Genomic DNA, 25,094 nt, shown 5'->3' on the forward strand with positions numbered 1-25,094 from the left:
ATGAAGATTTGAAGTTTGCAGTTCTTATCATATCTGTTCAACTGGGTCAGTATGTATAATCTCAGAATGCCATTTTATTTATTTTATTTTTTATTTTTAAAGATTTTATTTATTTATTTGACAGAGAGAGAGACAGCCAGCGAGAGAGGGAACACAAGCAGGGGGAGTGGGAGAGGAAGAAGCAGGCTCATAGCGGAGGAGCCTGATGTGGGGCTTGATCCCATAACACCGGGATCACGCCCTGAGCTGAAGGCAGATGCTTAACCGCTGTGCCACCCAGGCGCCCCCAGAATGCCATTTTAAAGAAGGAAGTTCTTTTACACACTCATTAGCAAGTAATAGATATAAAGAAAGGAGAAAAGAATTGGAATAATCTTTGAGGACAGCAACTAATGCCCAGATGTTTTGTTGCAACATAATGTGCCTGATTTCAGAGCGAGTATTAAAATGCTTTAATATCCATTTGGCTTAAAAGGTTAAGGGCAGAAAAACAAATGTACTCTTCTGTGGAGGAGTTACACTGGAAGGCAAAGGGAGTTCTTGTCTAGCATGAACTATAAGAGATAATTGTTCGTTAGAGAGTGTGAAGTCTGTTGTAAGCACAATCACATTCATTAGCCAGTTCCCCGCTTCCTGTCTGTAATGGGCATTAAGTTTCTCTCTGTTCAATTAGAGTGAATTCTGGCTTTAGTACTACAGATCCTTTTCTGGGTTTTTAATATTCTGGCCTTTGGTCTTTTTTCTTTTTGCATTTTCACTGAATAGGTGCAACCTCACAGCAAAATATAAATTATTTTTTAAGTACTATACTCCAAATGTACAAGTTCTCATAGAATATAAAGCATATATAGAAACCAAGCAAAAACACGTTAAACATGAAACATTTATATAAAAGAATATCTAAAATATATTTATACTGACTGACAAATATAACGTTTTGTTAATAAGCCTAATAAAAGCCAGAAATTTAGGACACCAACAAAATTACTAAGTTTATTGTGTTTTGGAGAACATGTCTATCAACTTGAGTCACATAAAAGTCACAGTATTTTGACAAAGATTCAGATTGTATATTGCTAGATATCAGGGTCATTGCCAGATTTAGTCTTAAGTAAGTAGGGTCAGCCCAGTTTAAACTACATGGTTTAGACTTGTTTTCTGGAGTAGCAAATAGCCTAGCCCTTCCTCTTGATTATGCCTGGTAGGTAGTTAAACCCTTCTAACAACAAGCAACCCAACCATATAAACAGGTGCATGTGAAAAACAAATTGGGTATGTAACTCTCGTGAGAGTGTTTTGGGTGCAGGTGGGTGGGAATGGTTACAAATGCACTTATAGTGTTATGAAATGGAACTTCAAAATTCATTCATTTCAAACCACTTATAATATGAGAAGCTACTTTTACCTATTACTGTACTACCCTGGAGATGCGAGGCAAATATGTGAAAGTTCTTACTCTTATAGTGTTAATGCAGATGGGTTAAACCCTTCAAGATAATAAGGAGCTTCGTTCTTCTGGTTGAGTGGTGAGTTTGATTTTGCTGGGTGATAGGCTCGATTTTTTGGGGTATTATGTCATTGAGAGACCCATAGAGCCTCTTGATAATTGATTAGAGAGGGTATAAGAAACTTATTTGACATATTGGAAGAGTTAGCAATTCTTGTGGAAGTCAGCCTTGGGTGGGCTATATTGAAAAACAAATGCATATTCTAGGAAATTTCCACGAGAGTGGCCTTCTGTCAGGGAAATTCCTAAAGAATCAGACACACATCTCTGGCAGCTGCAGAATCTAATATACTAACATTGTGATATCATCTGTTCAACAGGCAGGGCATATGATTTGTGATTAGGTGAATGCACATGACACTGGATTTTTTAGAATTTCTCATTCCTCCAAAATATGCCTGAAGCAACCATACAGTGAGTGTGAGGAAAATCAGGAAAGTCAAGAGCACTAGGCTTCATCTCCATTTAGGATTAAAATGGGAATTTCAGATGTAAACCATGCATATATACATAGACAAGCATATTTCCTGAAGGGTAGAGAATTATATGATCCTTGCATCATTCTATTCTCAAGGCATCTATTAAGCTCTTAGTATGTGAGAGGCATGGTTCTGAGCATTGGGGATATAAAGAAGAATAAACCATCATTCCTGCCTTCCACTATAAGAGCAGTTACAACAAAGTGATTAATGCTACAATAGAGGAATAAACAAGATGCTGAGAAGGCACGAGAGAGGAAGTACTTAACTTTTCCTACAGAGAATAGAAAAGGCCTCTCAAAGAGAGTTGCATTTGAGTAGATTCTTGAAGAATGAATTAGTCTTCTAGGGTAATAAGAAGGAACATTACAGGCTGAAGAGGTAGCGTATAAGAAAAGGCAGAAAGTTCTGAAGCAGGCAGGAGACCAGGGTTTGTTGCAGATATAACATTTACTTTACTTTACTTTAATTTTTTGATTTGATTATTTGTTTCTCGTGTATTGAGTTTGAGAAGTTCTTTGTAGATCTTGGATACCAGTCTTTTATCTGTAGTGTCATTTGCAAATATCTTCTCCCATTCCGGGCAGAAGATATAAACAGACACTTTTCCAATGAAGACATACAAATGGCTAGCAGACAGATGAAAAAATGTTCAAAATCTTTAGCCATCAGGGAAATTCAAATCAAAACCACATTGAGATACCCCCTTATGCCAGTTAGAATGGCAAAAATTGACAAGGCAGGAAACAACAAATGTTGGAGAGGATGTGAGAAAGGGGATCCCTCTTACACTGTTGGTGGGAATGCAAGTTGGTACAGCCACTTTGGAAAACTGTGGAGGTCCCTTAAAAAGTTACAAATAGAGCTACCTTATGATCCAGCAATAGCACTACTGGATATTTATCCCAAAGATACAGACGTAGTGAAGAGAAGGGCCATATGCACCCCAATGTTCATAGCAGCATTGTCCACAATAGCTAAATCGTGGAAGGAGCCGAGATGCCCTTCAACAGATGACTGGATTAAGAAGATGTGGTCCATATATACAATGGAATATTACTCAGCCATCAGAAAGAACGATTACCCAACATTTGCAGCAACATGGACGGGACTGGAGGAGATTATGCTAAGTGAAATAAGTCAAGCAGAGAAAGACAATTATCATATGGTTTCATTCATTTATGGAACATAAGAAATAGCAGGAAGATCAGTAGGAGAAGGAAGGGAAGAATGAAGGGGGAGGGTAAACAGAAGGGGGAATGAACCATGGGAGACTGTGGACTCTGGGAAACAAACCGAGGGCTTCAGAGGGGAGGGGGGTGGGGGATTGGGATAGGCCGGTGATGGGTAGTAAGGAGGGCACATATTGCATGGTGCACTGGGTGTTATACGCAACTGATGAATCATTGAACACTTCATCAAAAAACTAATGATTACTGTATGTTGGCTAATTGAATTTACATTAAAAAAAAGATAGTTAATGTCTTTTGATGAGAAATGATGGGGACCTGGGACTGAGGTAGAGATGCAGCATGGGATTAATCTCAGCTTTCTGACTTTGTGGATCGTTGTTGTATTAATCAAAAGAGAAGAGCCAGCTTTTGGGAAGGGAAGGGGTGGATTCAGTTTCAGACTTGTAAAGTTTGAGATTCTGTGGAACATCTGGGTGGAGATGATCATGAAGCAGTTGGTAAAGTAAGCATGAAGTTCAAGAAGGGGTCCAGTTGGGAGATAATAGATTTTAGAGTCATTAATGTATAAAAGTTTTTGGAGATTTGAATGTGAATAAGATTGCTCAGGACAAGTGTGTCAAATCAGAGGAGAGTGCAAAGCTCAGCCCAGGGACTCCTACCAGTTAAGGAGAGGAGTCAGGAGACAGAGCTGAGAAGGAATTATGGGAGTAGTAACAGAAAATTTTGGATGAAGTGTTGTCAGGGGAAAAAAGGAGTGGATAATTCAAAGAAGGAGGTATTGGTTAACAGTATCAAATGCTGTTGAGTGACAAAGCTTGAAAATGACACTGGCTTAGGCCATCATAGGCAAGAGAAGAACAAGAATAGTTTTATTGGGATGGTAAAAGAATAAGGTAACAGAGGGTTGACGATTGAATAGGAAGTGAGGAAGTTAAAGCTTTCAAATGCTTATGATATTAACCTTCCCCTGTGGGTAAGAAAAAAGAAATATTTGTAGCTTGAGGGTGCTGAAGGGTCTCAGAATCATACTTGTAAAAATAATAGAAGAAAGTTGATATTTAGGAGGTTCAAGAACCTGGTGTGGTGGCTAATGAACTAGGTTAAAAAAACCCAGCGTTTTTGCTTCCATTTTGGGTGTTACTATAAGGGTATTTTAAAACTAGCTGTGACTTTAAAATGTCTAAACCTGGGGCGCCTGGGTGGCACAGCGGTTAAGCGTCTGCCTTCGGCTCAGGGCGTGATTCTGGCATTTACAGGATCGAGCCCCACATCAGGCTCCTCCACTATGAGCCTGCTTCTTCCTCTCCCGCTCCCCCTGCTTGTGTTCCCTCTCTCGCTGGCTGTCTCTATCTCTGTCAAATACATAAATAAAAGCATTAAATTCTTTAAAAAAAAAAAATAAAATGTCTAAACCTGCCTAGAAGTGCCTTGAGAAACACTTGAGACAAAGGACAGTTTAGGAAAAAATTCCCCCTGCTGCTGCATGCAGAGTGTGGCTAGATGTCTAAGGAGATGAAGTTTAAGTAATGGCAAAGAAATGTGAGAATCTTTCAGCATCTTTGCTGAGTCCAAGAAGCAAACACAACATGCCCTTTGGCAAACACATTTTCCATCTGAAATTCTGTCAAATAAATTCAGAGGGACATAAAAAAAAAGGAAATATATGTTGTAACATGCGCTGATATGGTTGCACAGCCCGTATTTCAGATTGTACGTGATGAATTTCAGCAGTGTATCTGATTTCTCTGGCATGGGCATTGTGTAGAAGAGCTTTAGAGGTACAACTTTATATTCATTCTAGAGAACTTGAGAGGGCATTGCACCAAAATGAGACTATAGGTACTATCTAAGCAAGAAGAAATCTTTCCCTCAAAAATGAAGGCGCTCCATAGTAACGTTCAAGGAAAATTGCATCCTTCGAGGCACTTTATACGTTCATTCTTGCCGATGACAAGAAATGCAGCCCAGGTTTAGCATTTCATTTAGGGTATCACAGCCTTAGCTAGCTTTGAATGGGCTTATTTTTCAAGAACTGAAATAGTAGCTCGTCATATATTTCTCAGCTTCTGAAATGATTAGTATTCCTCTCCTATCTAGCAGCTGTTAGAGGGTTTTTTATTTAACCAGTAAAGAGTTCCAAAATAGAAGTGTTGTCCTGGATGTATTTTAAAAACACACGTTTCAGGCCTTGCCTTCTTAACTTGAAGTAGTAGAAAAAAATCCCAAAGTGAAAATGACAAGATAACATTGTGACATTGACTCACAAAGGCATAAGGAATGTGTAGATGGATGTCCCTGTGTGTCGGCTCCCAAGGCAAACACTGCAGCTACCACACCTAACATCTGAGAGCTCATAAGTAAATTTGGTTAAAACCTTGATTCACTGCAATGCTTATGGAATCAAATGTTCTGGGTAACTAATTCTTTAGTTAATAGATTACTAAATAGAATACCCCTTTTATTTGTATTTTTGTTGCCACAGAGTTTTAGAAATGTGTTGCCGTGTTGTATTAAATTAGTGGTTTTGCTATTGGTGTAAAAGCTGAGTTTGATTGTGTATTCTATTCCTGTTGAAGATGGGGAGGTAGTTGTTTTCTTGATATTTTCCTTGAGGTCTGTGCATGGGAGAGAGATTGTAGTTGGTGGTTGCTGACTATTTCCATTCTAGGTCTTGTGATAGTCTGTTTATTTTTTTAAAATTTTTTAGTTTTTTGAGAGAGAGAGAGCGAGAGAGCAAGCATGTGAGCAGGGGTGGGGGAGCGCCGAGGGAGGGGGGAGAGACAACCGTAAACAACGTGGAGCCTGATGTGGGGCTTGATCTCACAACCCTGAGATCATGACCTGAACCAGTCAAGTGCCATCAGTTAACTGACTGAGCCACCCAGGTGCCCCTAGTCTGTTTAATATGTTCTCAGACATCCTTCCTCCAGCACCCTGTCAAGTTTATATGTTTTTTTATTCTCAATCTATTTTTAAATCCTCAGGTATTTGATATGAGTTGAGTACTGAAGCTGCTAAAAGGATACAGAATTTGTAAGTAATTTAGAATTTAATGAGGGAAAAGAAACTTGTACTGCTGGAGAGCTAACTGCCTGGGTGAATCCTGGCTCTGCTGCTTGCTAGCTTAGGACCTAAAAGTATTTGTATCTCAGTTTTATCCCCTGCAAAATGAAGATAACATTCATACCTACTTCATAGGGTTGCCCATCATATCCATTCAGTGCCAAGCACGTGTTAGTTGTGACTGTTACTACCCTTTACTCTTGTTCTTCAGGAGTAGGCTCCAGAGTATTCTTGTAACCCTTGTGCAGTCAGAGATGACTGCATTTTGGGCAGCTGTAACAGAATACCACAGACTGGCTGGCTTTAATAACAGAAATTTATTTCTCAAGATGGAGCCTGGAAGTCCAAGATCAGGGTGTCAGCATGGTCTAGTAAAGATTCTTTTCTTGGTTTGCCTCTTTCTTGCTGTGTCCTCACATGGTGGAGAGAAAGAGAGGGTTCTAGCCTCCTCTTCCTTCTGTCAGGACACAGATACTTATGGGGCTCTACTCTCGTGACCTCATCTAAACCTAATTACCTCCCAAAGCCCAAACCTTCTAACACCATCACATGGGGGTTGGAGTTTTTGCATATAATGTTTGGGTTCATAGCAGGAAACGATGGAGATTTCCTTTGGAGAGCATAATCCTCAGTCGCCAGAACTTGGAAAGAGCTATTGGCTGCAAATTTGGTGCTGCCTGGCCTTTTATGTATGAATTTTCTTAGATTGGGTTTGCATGCTCTATTGTAAGAGATCGTGTGCTTCAAGTAAATAAATAAAAGAAGAAAAAAAAAATCCACAAAACACCTTGATATAGGTTGTTATGTTCTCATTTGCTTCTATTTAGCCTTAACATTTAGAAAATAATTTCTCGGTACTAAATTATGGTAAATTGAGGGTTTCAATGGATTAATCAAGGTTTTCTATAATATGCTTCGATTGGAGACAATGAATAATTACATGAATTACAAAACATAAAAGTAAACCAAAATATAATGAGAAAAGGCAATTTATCAGTGCTCTGGCCATGCTTCTGTGTATAGCTTGATATATGCAGAGAATAGCAATGCGATTAGCTTTCCCCTCCTCCAGGGGTAGGCAGCAACCGGAGGATTCTTTTGATCATTTTATTCATTTTGTGTTAAAACTATAGCACTTCTAATTTATAGACATATTGTGAATGTCAGGGAAATGTCACCCAAATCATTGAAATACAGTGAAATTCATACATTATATTTAAGTAACAGGTTGCCCTGGGCTCCAAGGGATGCAAGCTTAAATAGAACTGGGATTTTGACTGTTCAATTTCAGCACTTTAAAGACACAGAATAATCAAGGTGAATTTCTTAAAGGAAGCAACTCTGAGGATAGAAAGGTAACTGTGAAGTATTTCTGGATAAGCCATTAAGTGGCAGATTGGCATACTGCTACATTTCAGATCCCGATTTGTTTGGTTTAATGTGAATCACTTTTTTCCCCTTTAAACTGAAGCCCAAATCCTATAATGGAGATACTTAAATGAACCCTCTGGGTCACTTAGGCATCTTTTTCAGCATCCCTCTGAGAAATTCAATAGTCTGTTATAAAAATTGAGTTTTATATGTTTCTGTCGATGTCTGAGGAAAAATTTGATTATCCTCCAGATTTTTTCCAATCCTTTAACTAAATTGGATTATTTGCTGATTTACCCTTTACTTCCCAGTGCCATAGTAGTGTTTCAGTTGCAAACTTTATAGTATAAGCTGACAAGATTTTAAGATGTTTATCTTCCTAGGGAAGCATCATGGTGAGCTTTGCCGTTGGTCTTACATGGATCCACATTGGAATCCTATTTTGATTGCCTGTGAATTGGGTGACCTTATGCAAATGACATGGTTTCTGTTGGTTTTAGTCCCTTTGTACGTATAGTGGGGATACTAAAGATAACCTTGCATAGAGTTTGGTCAAATGAGTAGAGATAATGCATATGGAAATACTGGGTTCTGAGTAGGCTCTCAGTAAATGTAAATCTCCTCTCTCTCCATTCTCCAAACCATGTTTTATTTATTGAGGAAACATACAACCAAGGCTGTGTTTAGATCCAGGTTCTTTTATGATGGGAGTCCAAAATATTGCATCCTAAATCAATCTGTCTTGGTCAGAGTTCAACCAGAGATGTAGACCAGTAGGAGATATACATCAAAGAGATTTATCACAAGGAATTAGCTTGTGCAGTGTTTTAGCTGGCGTAGCCAAATCTGAAATTCATAGGGCAGTCTGTCAAGAAGAGCAGGGGCTGAGGTTGTTGTCCATATGTCAAATTTACTTTTCTTCAGGGAAGCCTCAGCTCTACTGTGAAGGCCTTTAAACTGTTCAGTCAGGTGCACTCAAATTATCTGGAATAATCTCCTTCACTTAAAGCCAACTGCTTATGGACTTTAATCACATCTATAAATACTTTTACAGAAACACCTACATTAGTGTTTTGTTGAATAACTGAGACCATAGTCTAGTCAGACTGACATCCAAGACCATCGTACCATCCATCTGGCCTCTCTCTAGATTCTTTTGTTCATAGAAAGTAGAAGCTTTTAAAGAAATTTATTATAGTAAAATATGAGGCTCAGTATTTTTTAAACCAAGTGGCAGAAGAATCATGAGGAAAAATTTGTGGTTTCATTAGCTGAAGTCAAGTGTGAAGATCTAGTATAAGGTTAATGTTTTCTGCATACTATCAGAAATCAATTTTTTCTTGTTTATGGATTTATAGTTGGTCTCTTCCACTAAGATGTAAGCTCCATGAGGACAGGGGTTTGTTGTGTTCACTTCTAAATCCCCAACATCGTGAACAGGACTTGGTGTAAGACAGATACTCAATAAATACTAATGGGATAAGTCAATAAATGATTTCTTCCAGAGAAGAGTTGAGTTACATTTCCTTGTCTGAATAAGGAGTTTTCTGGTATGTTTACTTGATTCACCTTTGGCTTCAGCTGTATATTGCACCAAGGCTCATGTTTAAGAGTAGACTGAGGAATGAAACCCAATCTGCCCTTTGCTCACCAAGCCGGGTGCAGTATGGGCTGTGTCAGGAAGAAGAGGTGCTTTTTATTCCAATAAAGGGGCCTGATGCACACATCCAGCAGTGTTCCTGGGGTGGAGGGTGGGGAGAGTGCTGTCCTGTAGTTCTCGCATAGGTCAGTGGTAACCCCGGCATTCTTCCGTTATAACTTCCTATTGCATTTTGGAGATCTGTGAGGACAATAAGCAAAAGGACTAACGTGTCCCATCTGCTCTTCTTAGGAGGCAGCTTCCTCTACAAGATCATGATCCTGCTTCTTCTCCATTGGGAACAATCTCTGGTATTAAGGCAGTCAAAGGTCAGAGTAACAATCTATCGGTGACTTTAAGATTTAGTACTTACTGCTTTATCACCAACATTTTCTGAAAAATACACATACTCTTTACAAATGTATGAATTATTTGATACATAAAAGATTATATATGACATGCATGTAAGTTATGAAACGTAACCGTACAAGCACTCATGAATCCACAAACAGGAAATAGAACATTACTAATACTGTTGAAAATTCTGTCCTTTTCCACATCCTCCCTCATCACCCTGCCTCCCTCCAGAAATCACCAGTGTCCTGAATTTTGCATTTATCATTTGCTTGGTATTCTTTACAGTTCTACCAGATACGTATGACTCCCTGAACAATATGTTATTTCATTTGCTTCTTTTTAACTTTACATCAGTGGTATCATAACGTATATAATTTTTCACTAATCTGCTTTCCTTATTAATATGCTTTTAAGAACCATCCGTGTATATGTACAACCATAATTCATATACTTTATTCCCATGGAATATTTTAGTGTATAAGTTATACCACAGTTTGCTTATCCATTCTCCTGTCAGCAGACATTTTCCACCCTTCTCTTTTCCTATATGAACAGTGTTACTATGAATATTTTGTACACATCTCTTTAAGCATATATATGGAAAGTGTACTCCAGAGGTTTTCTAATTGAAACCCTTCATTTATGGACAGATAAACTGAGGCCCAGAGGCTCCAAGCCGTTGGTAATAAGATTACAGGTGAGATCCCTAACTTTCATGTTTTCTTCATTCTGTGCTACCTCTATATGAATATGCTGGAACTTATTTTCAAGAAGAAAGTTTAGCTTTATAATGGGTAGGATTTGGCTTATGTAGTTACTAAGGTTTTTCTGTTTCTGTTTGTTTGTATTGGTAACTTCAGGAGGAAAGGAAGCAGACTCTTCTCTTGTGCGTATGAGAAGGAGGAAAGGGATAATTAGGGAGCTGGCCCTGGTTAGGGAGCAACTCTGGGACTCTTGGTAAGGCCAACCATCTCCCTTCCTCATTTATAAACTTTTTCAAAAAAGACTTTATTTATTTAATTGAGAGAGAGGGAACAAAAGAGAAAGGAAATAGTGCACATGAGCCGGGGGAGGGAGAGGGGCAGAGGGAGACGGAGAAGCAGACTCCTTGCTAAGCAAGGAACCTGACCAGGGCCTTGATCCCAGGACTCTGGGATCATGACCTGAGCCAAAGGCAGATGCTTAACCTACTGATCCACCCAGGTGCCCCTTATAAACTTTTTCTCTAGGTATAACATGCATACAGAAAAGTGTACATATCATGCATACATAACTTGATGAATTTGTGCAAAGTGAACACACTCATGTAACCAGCACACAGGTCCAGGCAGAGAATATCATCAACACTAAAGGCCCCCCCCCCCCAATTTCCCTCCCAGTCACTACTGGCACTGCTCTTCTCCTTCTGCCCCCGCCCTCCCTCCCATCCCCTGGGGAAGGCCTTATGAATATCCTGACATTTTGAAGTGATGGTTCTATGGTACAGTGGATATAATGTTGCTCATGGAGGTGTAAAATCAGAGTTAAATCCTAGCTCTAATATTTCTTTACCATATGACTTTGGGTCCTTGTGATTCTCTGGTTCTCAAACGCTTTATCTATAACATGGAGATAATAAGAAATTTTTGGTTTGACAAGAAATTTAAGTGAACTAAGAGAAGTGGAATTTCCTAATAAAGATCCTGGCACAGAGTAGGTACTCAGTAAATGTTGGACCCTGAGAGCTGCGTGTTTCTTTGTGAATTGGAGGTTATGAACTCATGAGACATCATTTCTAGATTGTACAGTCTTTTAACATTAACCCATGAACGTGTTCTCCTGCCTCTCTTGCCACAGTCCGTTTTCTCAGGCATTTTTCTATTCTAGGGATAAGATTTCCTGAGACATTCTTCATCCTGAATGAAGTGAAACTGGAGTTCCAATATGTAGTCCAGTCTCACCTTACAACTCCTGGTTTGCTGGCCTCATTATTAGTTGGATATGGGCTTTGATAAAATTCTTATTATGGAGTTGAAGAAAGCAGCAGTGCACATCAATGGCTTCTCTCATATTTATGGTCTAGACTTGAAGCTTGTTTTAAGTTCTGCTTGACACCTTTGGAATGCAGTACCACCCTCTGAATAACTCCAATTTTGGGCTCTGATTTTTAGTACCGAATCAAGGTCAATATTTCTGTCTTTATTAAGTGCTAATGGTAGATGCTCACTGGGGAATAAATATAATGTCCTTAACTTTTGGAATTGGATATAGGTAATAAAGTCTACGTATTTTCTCATTCCCTTATTTAGGATAATGAACTATTCATTTCGTATATTCTTGTCATACAGTTTTTATCTTTTCCCTTGTTTACTGAAATCATTAGATAGACTGTCTAGATGTGCGCTAAATGTATATTTTATATATTTCTATTTTCCGGAGAAGAGGAGGAAACTTTTTTTCCGCTGCCATGGTTTTATTTTCTATGCAGTATAAGCACATCTTAATTTTATCATGAATTTCAGTGTCCATTAATTTGAGGCAACAGACCATACTTGTGATTTTAAATGAGGCAGTGAAAATTTCATCAGTTTGCATAGGTTCACCTGTAAATAAAAATGAGGGTAGTAGAAATAAAGTATAAAAAATGTGGATGGAGAGGGAAAGGTGAAACTTGTGTTTATTGTTTGCATACTGTGTATGTGTGTATTATTGTATTTTTACCTGTGCTATCTTATTTAATGTCACCATGACAAAGTAAAGGCACAATAAAAATTAAACATCTATTTCGTGGCATCAAGGTGATAATGGTACCTTTTTATTAATCTTTTTTTTCGGAGTTAAAAACAAAAATTTAATATTTAGACCACAAGTTTACCGTTATAATTTGAGTCAACGCATTGAGTGGAAGTTCACAAAATGGGTCCCCAGAGGAAGAGTTATCTGATGAAGAAGATGCATTCTTTTCCCATGTCCTAACCACCTTGGCTCCTGGGGACATGCCCTCCCTCCCCAAAGAGTACCAGGTCAGCTCAAAGGCAAAAGTCCTTTTTATCTAATATGGAATTAGGAGATCCTTGTAACTGATGTTACAAGGTGTTCCTTTGTTTCCTGGGAACTAGGTCCCCCTCATGTGGATATTACTTCTCTTAACATCTAATGGGTTCTGTGAGAGGTTAAAACTAAGATGTCTAATGCTTTGCCCTAAAGGTACTCCAGGGAGGAATCTAGACTGCTGGGTTACCACCATTTAGGCTTCTTCTGTCTCAGTGGCAGCCTTCAGTGGTTGCAGAGGAAGAGGCCAGTTTGACAATCTGTCTTGTCTGGGGTTCTCCCCCAGGTACATTATTGATAACTCTTCTGTCTCTTTTTTTAAATTATTAATTTAAAACTAATTCCGGTATAGTTAACATACAGTGTTATATTAGTTTCAGGTGTACAATATAGTGATTCAACAATTAGTATACATCACTCAGCACTCACCATGATAAGTGTACTTTTTAATCCCCATCATCTATTTCACCCATCCCCCCACCACCTCCCCTCTGATAACCATCAGTTTGTTCTCTATAGTTAAGAGTATTTTTCTCCATTTGTTTCTTTCACTCTTTCTTTTTTTCCTTAGCTCATGTGTTTTGTTTCTTAAATTACACATATGAGTGAAATCATAATGATATTTGTCTTTCTCTAACTTATTTTACTTGCATTATACCCTCTAGACCCATCCATGTTGTTGCACATGGTAGGATTTCTTTTTTATGGCTGAAATATATTTCATATCTATCTATCTATCTATCTATCTATCTATCTATCTATCTATCTATCTGTCTATCTCATATATATCACATCTTCTTTATCCATTCTTCAATCGATGAACACTAGGGGTTCTTCCATATTTTTGCTATTGTAAATAATGCTACAATAAACATAGGGGTGCATGTATCCCTTTGACTTAGTGTTTTCATTCTTTGGGTAATACTGCAGTAGTGCAATTACTGGATCATAGGTAGTTCTATTTTTAACTTTTTGAGGAAGCTTCATACTGTTTTCCACAGTAGTTGTACTAGTTTGCACTTTGACCAATAGTGTGCAAGCGTTCCTATTTCTCCACATCCTCTCCAACACCTACCTTTCCTTCCCCCTGTTCGTTCTTTCTTTCTTTCTTTCTTTCTTTCTTTCTTTCTTTCTTTCTTTCTTTCTTTCTTTCTTTCTCTTTCTTTCTTTCTTTCTTTCTTTCTTTCTTTCTTTCTTTCTTTCTTTCTCTTTCTTTCTTTCTTTCTTTCTTTCTTTCTTTCTTTCTTTCTTTCTTCCTTTTCTTTCTTTCTCTCTCTCTTTCTTTCTTTCTTTCTTTCTTTCTTTCTTTCTTTCTTTCTTTCTTTCTTTCTTTCTTTCTTTCTTTCAATGAGAGCTCGGAGAGGATCAGAGGGAGAGGGAGAGTGGGAATCTTAAGCAGGCTCTACACTCAGTGGAAAGCCTGATGTGGGGCTTGATCTCATGACCCTGAGATCATGACCTGAGCCGAAATCAAGAGTCAGACGCTTAACCAACTAAGCCACCCAGGTGCCCCATCACCTGTTCTTTCTTGTGTTTTTGATTTTACCCATTTTGATAGGTGTAAGGGGATATCTCATTGTAGTTTTGATTTGCATTTCCCTGATGATAAGTGATGATGAGCATCTTTTTCATGTGTCTGTAGGTCATCTGGATGTGTTTTTTGGAGAAATATCTGTTCCTGTCTTCTGTCCATTTTTTTAAATTGGATTATTTGGTTTCTGTGGGTGTTGAGTTATATAAGTTCTCTCCATAATTTGGATATCAACCCTTTATCAGGTATGTCATTTGTAAATCTCGCCTCCCATTCAGTAGATTGTCTTTTAGTTTTGTTGATTGTTTCCTTCATGTTGAGGAAGCTTTTTATATTGACGAAATCCCAATAATGTTTTTTTTTGCTTTTGTTTCCCTTGCTTCAAGAGACATATCTGGAAAAATGTTGCTATGGCCAGTGTAAAAGAAGTTATTGCCTCCTATGTTCTTCGGGTCTCACATGTAGGTCTTTAATCCATTTTTTTTTTCAGATTATCTCAAACATTTATTGATCCGTGCTCTATCCAAGGCACTATCATTTATTCATTCACTAGTCATTTATTCCTTCTTCACTGAAAAACTTCTTTATGCCATACATTGTTCTAAGGGGCTGAGGCCACAAAGATGACTGTGATGGTGATTTCTCTTCAAGAAGTTCAAATTAGGTCTCATGGAGGTAGTCTTTAATCCATTTTGAATTTATTTTTGTGTGTGGTGTAAGAAAGTGGCTCAGTTTCATTCTTTTGCATGTAGCTGTCAGTTTCCCAACACCGTTTCTTGAAGAGACTGTCTTTTTTTCCATTATATTCTTTCCTGCTTTGTCAGAGATTAATTGACCATATAGCTGTGGGTTCGTTTCTGGGTTTTCTATTCTGTTTCATTGATCTATGTGTCTATTTTTTGTGCCAGTACCATACTGTTTTGATGACTATAGCTTTGTAATATAATCTGAAGTACAGAATTATGATGCCTCCAGGTTTGCTTTTCTTTTTTGCTTTGGCTACTATTTGGGGTCTTTTGGAGTTCCATACAAATTTTAGGATTGTTTGTTCTAGCTCTGTGAATAATGTTGTTGATAGGGATTGCACTAAATGTGTAGATTGTGTTGGGTAGTATAGACATTTTAACAGTGTTTGTTCTTGCAATCCATGAGCATGGACTGTCTTTCCATTTCTTTGTGTGGTCTCGAATTTCTTTCATCTGTGTTTTATAGTTTTCAGAGTACAGGTCTTTCACCTCTTTGGTTAGGTCTGTTCCTAGGTATCTTATTATTTTTTGTGTAATTGTAAATGGGATTGTTTTCCTAATTTCTCTTTCTGTTGCTTCATTGTTGGTGTATGCAACATAATTCTGTACATTGATTTTATATCTTGCAACTTTTCTGCATTTGTTTATCAGTTCTAGCAGTTTTTTGGTGGAATCTTTCAGATTTTCTATATACAGTATCATTTCATCTGCAAAGAGTGAAATTTTTACTTCTTCCTTACTGATTTGGATGCCTTTTATTTCTTTCTGCTGTCTGATTACTGCAGCTAGAACTTCCAGTACTATGTTAAATAACAATAGTGAGTGGACATCCTTGTCTTGTTCCTAACCTTAGGGAAAAGTTCTCAGTTTTTCCCCATTAAAGATGACATTAGGGGCACATGGGTGGCTTGGTTAAGCGTCTGCCTTTGACTCAGGTCATTATCCCAGGGTCCTGGATCAAGTCCCACATCGGACTCCCTGCTCAGCAGGGAGTTTGCTTCTCCTTCTACTCCCCCCCCCCCCAACTCATGATCTCTCTCTCTCTCACTCTCTCTCTCAAATAAATAAGTAAAATCTTAAAAAAAAAAAAAGATGACGTTATGTGTGGTTTATCATAGATGGCCTTTTATATGATGAGGCTGTTCCCTCTAAACCTAGTTTGTTGAGGGTTTATATTATGAATGGGTGTTGTACTTTGTCAATTTTTTTTTTTTGCATCTGTTGAAATGATCATATGGTGTGTCTGTCTCTTCTTTATTGATGTGATGTGTCACATTGATTTGTGAATACTGAACCATCCTTGCATCCTATAGATAAATCCCACTTGATTGTAGTGAATTTTTTTAAATGTATTGTTGGATTCCATTTGCTAATATTTTGTTGAGAATTTTTGCATCTATGTTCATCTGTGTTGAGAATTTTTGCATCTATGTTCTATGTACAGATATTTGCCTGTAGTTCTCTTTTTTTTTTTTTAGTGGAGTCTTTATCTGGTTTTGTTATCAGGGCAATGCTGGTTTCAGAGAATGAATTAGGAAGTTTTTCTTCCTTTTCTATTTTTTGGAATAGTTTGAGAAGAATAGGTATCAACTCTTCTTTAAATGTTTGGTAGACTTCACCTATGAATTCGTCTGGCTGTGGACTTTAGTTTGCCATTTAATTGGTGGTAATTGGTCTGTTCCAATTTTATATTTTTTTCCTGATTCAGTTTTGGGAGGTTATATATTTCTAGAAATTTATCAATTTCTTCAAGGTTGTCCTGTTTGTTTGCATATAATTTTTAATAATACGCTCTTATAATCTTTTGTATCTCTGTAGTGTTGGTTGTTATCTCTCCCCTTTCATTTCTGATTTTATTTATTTGAATCTTTTTTTTTTTTAATGAGTCTGGCTACAGTTATGTTCATCTTTTTGAACAAACAGCTCTTTGTTTCACTGATCTGTTCTATTGTTTTTTAGTTTCTATTTCATTTGTTTTTGCTCTAATCTTAATTATATCCTTCCTTCTACAGGGGTTTGGATTTTGTTTGTTGTTCTTTATCAAGTTCCTTTAGATGTGTTTATTTGGTGTTTTTCTTGGTTCTTGAGGTACATCTGCATTACTATAAACTGTCCTCTTAGAACCACTTTTGCTCTGTCCTAAAGATTTTGGACCATTGTATTTTCATTTTCTTTCTTTCTTTTTTTCCAAGACATTTTATTTATTTATTTGACACAGAGAGAGAGAGAACACAAGCAGGTAGAGCAGCAGTCAGAGGGAGAGGGAGAAGCAGGCTCCCTGCTGAGCAGAGAGCCTGATAGGGGGCTCAATTCCAGGACCTTGGGATCATGACCCGAGCCAAAGGCATCTGCTTAACCAACTAAGCCACCCAAGTGCCCCTGTATTTTCATTTTCATTTGTCGCCATGTATTTTTTGATTTCCTCTTTGATTTCATGCATGGCCCACTCATTTTTTAGTAGGTTGTTATTTAACCTCTATGTTTTAGTGTTCTTTTCAGGGTTTTCCTTATGGTGTATTTCTAGTTTCATAGCATTGTGGTTGGAAAAGATGCATGGCATGACCTCAGTCTTTTCGAATTTGTTGAGACTTGTTTTGTGATCTATTCTGGAGCATGTTCCATGTGCACTTGAAAAGAATGTGTATTCTGCTGTTTAGAATGGAACATTCTGAATATATCTGTTCAGTCCATCTGTTTCAGTGTGTCATTCAAAGCCCTTGTTTCCTGGTTGATTTTCTATTTAGGTGATCTGTCCATTGATGTAAGTGGGGTGTTAAAGTCTCCTACTATTTGTCTAATACTGATTAGTTCCTTTATGCTTCTTACTAAGTGCTTTATGTTTTTGGGTGCTTCCATGTTGGGTGCATAAATATTTATAGTTGTTATATCTTCTTATTGGATTGTGCCCTTTATGATTATATAGTGTCTTTTTTTTTGTCCCTTATTACACCCTTTGTTTTAAAGTAATTTTGTTTGATATAAGTATTGCTATCCTGACTTTCTGTCCACTTCCATTTACATGGTAGGTATTTCTCTATCCTCTCACTTCCAATCTGCATGTATCTTTAGGTCTGAAATGAGCCTCTTGTAGGCAGCATATAGATGAGTCTTGTGTTTTTATCCATTCTGTCACCTTGTGTCTTTTGATTGGACCACTTAGTCCATTTATATTCAAATAAATTATTGATTTTTTATGTATTTATTGTCATTTTGTTATATGTATTGTGGTTGTTTTTGTTTTTCCTCTCTGTTCCTTTCTTCTGTTGTTCTCTTCTGCTTAGTTAGCTTTTTTGGTGAAACACTTGGATTCCTTACTGTTTTATTTTTTGCATATCTGTCACTGTTTTTTGATTTGTGATTATCATTTGCTTTATATATCACACCTTCTGCAGTTTATATTAAGTTGATGGTCTCTTAATTTTCAACCCATTCTTTACTCTTCTCCCCTCCACATTTCAGATATTTAGTATCATATTTTACATCCTTTTATTTTGTGCATCTCTTGATTTTTACAGATATACTTTTTTTTTTTTTTTGCTTTTATGCTTCCTATATTCCTTTTTTTTTTTTTTTAAAGATTTTATTTATTTATGTGACAGAGAGAGACAGCCAGCGAGAGGGAACACGGCAGGGGAGTGGGAGAGGAAGAGGAAGAAGCAGGCTCCCAGCGGAGGAGCCCGATGTGGGACTCGATCCCCGGAACGCTGGGATCACGCCCTGAGCCGAAGGCAGATGCTTAACGACTGCGCTACCCAGGTGCCCCTGCTTCCTATATTCCTTATCTTACTTACAGTTTTTTGTTTTCCACTCACAGAGTCCCTGTTAACATTTCTTGTAGGGCAGGTTTAGTGGTCATGAATTTTTTTTAACTTTTGTTTGTCTGGAAAATTTTTTATTTCTCCTTCTATTCTGAATGATAACCTTGCTAGATAAGAGTATTCTTGGCCACAGATTTTTCCTTTTCAGCACTGTGAATATATCATGCTACTCTCTTCTGTCATACAAAGTTTCTGGTGGAATATCAGCTGATAGCATTATGGGGTTTCCTTCATATGTAACTGTCTTCTTTTCTCTTGCAACCTTTAAGATTCTTTATCACTTTTTTTTTTTTTGTCATTGTAATTTTTATGTGTCTTGTTGTGGACCTCTTGAAGTAAAATTTTTGAGGAATCTCTGTGCCTCCTGAATCTGGATCTCTTGTTTCCCACCCCAGATTTGGAAGTTTTCAGATACTCTTTCTCCAAATATATTTTTGCCTCCCCCTTTCCCTCTGGGATCCCTGTAATGCAAATGTTATTATGCTTGATGGTGTCACTGAGTTCTCTAAGTCTGTTCTCATTATGCAGTATTTGTTTGTGTCTCTTCTGTTCAGCTTGATTGCTTTCCCTTATTCTGTCTTCCAGGTCAATGATGCATTCCTCCACTTCCTGTAGCTTAGTATTTATTTCATTTATTGTATTTTTATTTTATTGAGTTTTTCATCTCTGATATGTTATTTTTTTACCTCTTTGTTAAGGGTCTTATTGATGTCCTTCTCGTGTTTTTTTTTCAAGTCCAGTATCTTTATTTTTATTTTTTATTTTTGAGAGAGAGAGAGAGAGAGAGACAGCATGAGAGAATTGGGGAGGAGCAGAAGGAGAGAGAATCCCAAGCAGGCTCCGTGCCCAGCGTGGAGCCTGATGTGGGGTTCAATCTCACAACCCTGAGTTCATGACCTGAGTTGAAATCAAGATTCAGATGCTTAACTGCCTGAGCCACCAAGGTGCCTCTCAAGTCCAGTATCTTTATGATCATTAGTTTACATTTTCTATCAGGCATATTATGTATTTCTGTTTTGTTTAGATCTCCTGCTCTGATTTTTGTCCTGTTTTTTCATTTGGGGTATATTCTTCTGTCTCCTTATTTTGTCTGCCTCTGTGTTTCTGTTTGTTAGGAAGTCCAGCTGTATCTTGTTTTGAGACTAATGGCTTTATGAAGAAGAGATACTGTAGTGCCCTGCAGTACAGTGTCCCCTGTTCACCAGAAACTGGTACTTAAGGGAAGTGGTTCTATGTTGTGTCTGAGTCACTTTTCCTTCCAGTCCAGTCATCTACACTAACTCTCTGCCTGTTGTAGGTTGTGCTTACTCATTGTGGTGCTGGTGGGACTTGGGCAGGCCAGCTATGAGGGGGCATGCCCTCATGGGAACTCAGGGGCGGGGCAGTGGCATTAACAAAATTTGCACTGAGCCCAGGGTGATGGGCAGCAGGCTTGGAGTGGGTGAGTGCTTAGGAGAACTTGTGGGCAGGGCACAGTGTCAGGATGTGAGGTAGCAAGTATCTGTGCAGTGCCGCCTCCTGCAGATGGGCCTTTGTTCATGCTGGAGGGTGGGGGAAGAAAATGGCACCTGCCAGCTCCTTTGTTTACAGGAAGCTTCTCCAACATGCTCCAAAATCAGTAGAAACAGATCTCCCTATTGTTTGCCCTCGGTGTTTTGCAAACTTACATTTCTGTGTTGCCTCTCCATAAGCTGCTGTCTCTTTAAGGGTGGTGATCCAGCTATCACTTGCCCTCCCAGCTAGCCCCAGGGCTGAGTCAGCTGACTTTTAAAGCGCCAGGTTCCAAGTCCTGCTGGTTATACAAACTTATGGAATTAAGCTCCTCTGGTTTTCAAGGCCAAATGCTGTGGGGATCCATCTTCCCCACGTGAGCTCTCTGGTGCAAGGGACCGTTTCTCTGTTGTCTTCACACCTATAGCTCCCTCCCTCCTGTGGGCAGTGGCCAATCATGATTCTGCCCTTCCTGCCCTCTCAGATGTGGCCTCTTCTCTACATTTAGTTCTGGAGTTTGTTCTTCCAGTCTTTGGATTGCTGTCTGGTTTATTTACACAGATGTGAGTGATACCTAGTTATACTCATGGGATGGGGTGAATTTAGGGTCCTCCTACTCTGCCGTCTTCCCAAGTTCCCTCCTCTATTAGGAATCTTTAGAGTTTCCAGACACCAGATTTAGGTCCCTCTAAGGGAGCAACAAATCGATCAGCCACATGTCTTGAAAAACTCATGTTAAGGTTCATTCCTTATTTCATTTTTATTTAGGTTTTATAAGGTTTATATTTTATTACACTGAAAATGAGAAGTAAAGGAGAGAGGTTCAAATGATTTGTTTGAATTTATTGAGGACAGAATGTCCTTGGAATCCTGTAGGAAATCTGGGAAATGAGGTAACATGTTCTCCTTCTTGATCTTCACTATGACTTAGAGCAATGCTTCTTAATTTGGTTACAAATATTTATTGAATTTTTACTTTGTGCCAGCCCCTGCTCAGTGTTGGAGTTAAAATGGTGAGAAATATATGAACTGTCCATGAAATTATAGCCTAGGGAGAAATCCAGGCATGAAAATACAGTCACAATGAAGTGGGGACACTGCTAAATAATGTAATATCTTAGCCATGGGAGTATCTAGCATCAGGACCCTAGTTTACTGTGTGGGTTAAGGGGTTTCAGGAGTCTTCCCAGTAGAAGATGAATACAAGTAGAAGATGAATACAAGGTGAACAAATGGAAGGGCATGATAAACTAGCAAGTACAGAGGAGTAGTGTAGTTCAGGGAAATGCAAGAAGTTGATGTCTCCGGGGTTTTTGCATAAATCCATCAGGCACTGTGTGGAAATACAGGAGTCTAAATCCTTTCATTCCTACCTACGTGACATTGCTCATGACTATTCCTTCTGCTAATTCCGTGTTACCAATGTTTATCTCACCATTTCCTACCAAGGACATTGCTGCTTCCTCTAAATCATCTTGCTGCCTTCAGTCTTGATCATCTTGGATTTACTGTCCATGGTGCTTCCAAAGTGATCTTTTTGTACTCAAATGTGATCTTTTCCCTGTGTTTAAAAACCCTGCTAAATCTGCCTTTCCAATGGCACTGGATAAACAAAGACACTTATTGTGTGTTATACGAAGCTCTCATGATCTGGTTCCTGTTTGATAAATTTTGAAAGTTTATATGTGTATTTATCTTGAATGCAAACATGAATTTTGGAGGCAGATATAATTATTATTACTTATAGCAATTACTTCACTATTTTCCCACATCCAGCAATTCATAAGTGATACAATGAGAGCCAGATGTTATCCTTTATGTTGGGGAATGGGAAAGTCTATACTGTGGGAGAGGAACCCTGAAATTATGAATCTGGGAGTTTATATAGGCTATATGCTGCCTCATCATCTCTTGAAGGAGGGAGAGAAACCTCTACTCTAGTTTTTATAGTCATTTGGAATGTAAAGGACTGGCTTCAAGGCTCAGGATTCCATTCTCCTTAGATAAGGAAACATACAGAGAGAACTCTAAAATGTCTGGAGGTCTCTGGCTAGTCAATCACTCTTTAATGTCCAAGATTTATCTTTTAACCTAGCTTCCAATTTTCTTTGGTCAGAAACGTGGAAATATTTTCACTCCAGTTTCACACTGCTCACCTTTCCAGGCCCGTTAGCTCTTGCTTCTTTGCTGAAACATTGTGCTCCATCACTGCTAAACAACTTATGGTTTTCTATACTTTGTGGCTTCAGCCCTTATGCCATTGTTTATTTGTTTTAATATTGCCTCATTAATTTTTTTGCTCATCATTTCTATCAAGAAAAAAATTATATACGGTGAAATATATTGATCTTACGTTTATAATTTGGTAAGTTTTGATAAATGTAAGTACCTGTGTAACACCAGCCCAGTCAAAATAGAACACATTGCTACCACAGCGGAAAGTTCGCTTTGTGCCCTCTTTCTGTCAGTTACCCCCCTCAGCAACTACTGTTCTGATTTCTATCACTATTGATTAGTTTTGTCTGTACTTGAACTTCATATAAATGGAATCTTATAGTACATACTCTTTTTTTGTATGGCTTCTTTAGCTCAACATATATTTTTGAAATTCATGTGTGTTGAATGAATCAGCAGCTTATTCTTTACGTGGAATGGTTTCCATCATATGAATATTGCTCAATAAGTTTGTCTTATTGGTATATAATGAATGGGATTGAGTTGTTTCCAGTTTTCGTCTATTATGAATAGAACTTCCATAAGCACTCTTATTCAAGAATTTTTTTGTGGGCCTTTTTATTTATCTTGGGTAAATACCCAAGGGGAGAATTGCTGGATTGTTGACAGAGTGTATGCTTAACTATACGAGAAACTGCCAAATATTTTTCCAAAATGGTTGTACCTTTACATTCTGTGCTTTCTGAACATACAGTTTTCTCTGACTGGGAGGTTCTTTTGACCCCTTCTGCTTAGTGAACTCTTTCTCATCTTTCAATTTCTCATCATAGCCTAAGCATCACCTCCTTTGTGAAAGTTTTGGGAGAGTTGATTATACTCATTTAGGCTGCCACTTTGTCTCATTGTTCCCTTTCCATTTTGGCTACCCCTAACCCTACCCCCCCTCCCCCCCGCCCAGCCCATGGACACCAGGAATAGTGTCATATGTATATTACACACTCAAATGTATTAGGGGAACCTACCAATGTTTTATATTAGATGTCATTCCATAAACTTCTGAGCAGTTACCTTGCTAAGCAGAAAAGGTGAAAAGTTTATAATTAAAGAAAATTTATCATTTAGATGTCAGTTAGTTTTGTTCACTGATTGATGGAGGGGTCTGATTGATGAAAGATGTTATATTGGGGACAAGTTTTGGCTGCCAAGCCAGCTCTCTAGTCCTCTTTTTGTTTATATCGTGAAAATCCAAGGAAAAGTAGCAGGCGGTCACATAGTGTTGAAATAGTTAACTGTTGCCTCGACGAGGCAAGAAGAAATAGAATGCATATGTATTTTTTAAGGTTACAAACATCATCATCCCCTAATTCAAATAGTATAATAAACTATCTTATTACTACCATCTTCCCTTTCTTTTATGCTGTTTTTCAAATTATAAGGATTTTATCTTTAATCCGTCAAAGGATCATGACTTTTTCCTGTTTCCTGTGAAGGTGATCTAACCACAGAGCTTCCACTGACTAGATAGTGGACGTTATGTGGGTTGTGGGGCAAGATGAGGAAACAATATCCAAATGACATGTACGCCAAACAATAGATAACAGAAAATGCATTTATTCTAACTTTTTCATGTGCCTCTACAAAAGGGGGGGTACTTTACAACAGGAAGCTATTTTAATAGTTTGTTGTTTGAAATCTGTTGAGGTTTCCTCTCCTCCCCCACAATTCCCAGGTAGGGGAGAAGAGTTATCATTACTTAATAGTCAGTAGGGTTGACATTTAATGAGAAAGCAGTTCTGAAAAGTGGATGGGTTTTAAAGATCTCAGCATGAGTAAGTAGAAATATTAAAGGCAACAGCTGCCTATAAACGATTGTTGTTAACTTCAATTTACATAGTAAAGAGCACAGAAAACTTCTAAGATTTCTTCATTCTTAACATTTTAATGATCAAACTATAAGACAATGCAACACTTTAAGTTGGTGCCTTTTAAGTTTTATTTTTCAGGAATGCACTAAAGGCAGATGAGTAAGCTCATGTGCTATCAAAAACACCATAGGAAAATATTTATGCAGCACCATTCTTAGCTAATGTGCCAGTTTTTCTCAGAATACACAGTCAGGTGCTATTTCTCTGAGTTTCACAAACAGAGGTGACTTAAAGGGCTCAAGGAACAGTGTATGTTCATTCTTTAAAAGAAATAGAGGAAAGTGATGACTTGGTACTTAATTTACAGTACAGTATATGTGGTGTGTATTTATTTAGTGCTTTCTGTGTTCAAAATGCTGTGGAGGAAAACATTGAAGATATGCCCTAATTTTGGCAAAATTTTAGATTTCAGTTGCTTTGGAATATGTCACATGTACATATCAACATAAATATTTTGAATGCATATTTTGACAAAGCAGGCTTATGTGAATCCTGAAATAACTTGAAAGGAAGTCTTTAAGTGTGATTATATTCTGAGCTTAACCTACTTTAAAAATGAAACCTGGTTGAAAACTGAAAACCTTTTTCAGCTCAGATTTTTATTTTGGGTCACTGTTAAAATGTAGATATATTTTTATTGAATTAAAAAATAGAGGATTTTTGGGGAAGATGGCAGAATAGGAGGATCCTAAACTCACCTCATTCCACAACTAGATAACACCCACATCAGTGCAAATAACCCAGAAAATGACTCGAAGATTGGTAGAAC

At 37.9% G+C, this 25,094-nt stretch overlaps 1 long non-coding RNA gene across 6 annotated transcripts in view; it reads left to right on the plus strand.

The window, feature by feature from the left end:
* Positions 1-25,094, plus strand: part of LOC123793671 (uncharacterized) — a 628,690-nt gene that overhangs the window by 114,758 nt on the left and 488,838 nt on the right. For 4 of the 6 annotated variants that reach the window (XR_015723077.1, XR_015723075.1, XR_015723078.1 and 1 more), the window contains exons 2-6: positions 9,505-9,581; positions 10,260-10,306; positions 14,282-14,415; positions 14,557-14,631; positions 18,516-18,672. The exons of 1 other annotated variant lie outside the window; for it this stretch is intronic. This is a non-coding gene — a long non-coding RNA (uncharacterized LOC123793671). The remainder of the gene's footprint in view (positions 1-9,504; positions 9,582-10,259; positions 10,307-14,281; positions 14,416-14,556; positions 14,632-18,515; positions 18,673-25,094) is intronic. One more of the 6 variants, XR_015723076.1, reaches the window with a different exon arrangement.

The sequence above is a fragment of the Ursus americanus genome, chromosome 35, assembly GCF_024610735.1.
Source record: "Ursus americanus isolate L20-20 chromosome 35, mUrsAme1.1.p, whole genome shotgun sequence".
In the NCBI taxonomy this organism is placed as follows: Eukaryota; Metazoa; Chordata; class Mammalia; order Carnivora; family Ursidae; genus Ursus; species Ursus americanus.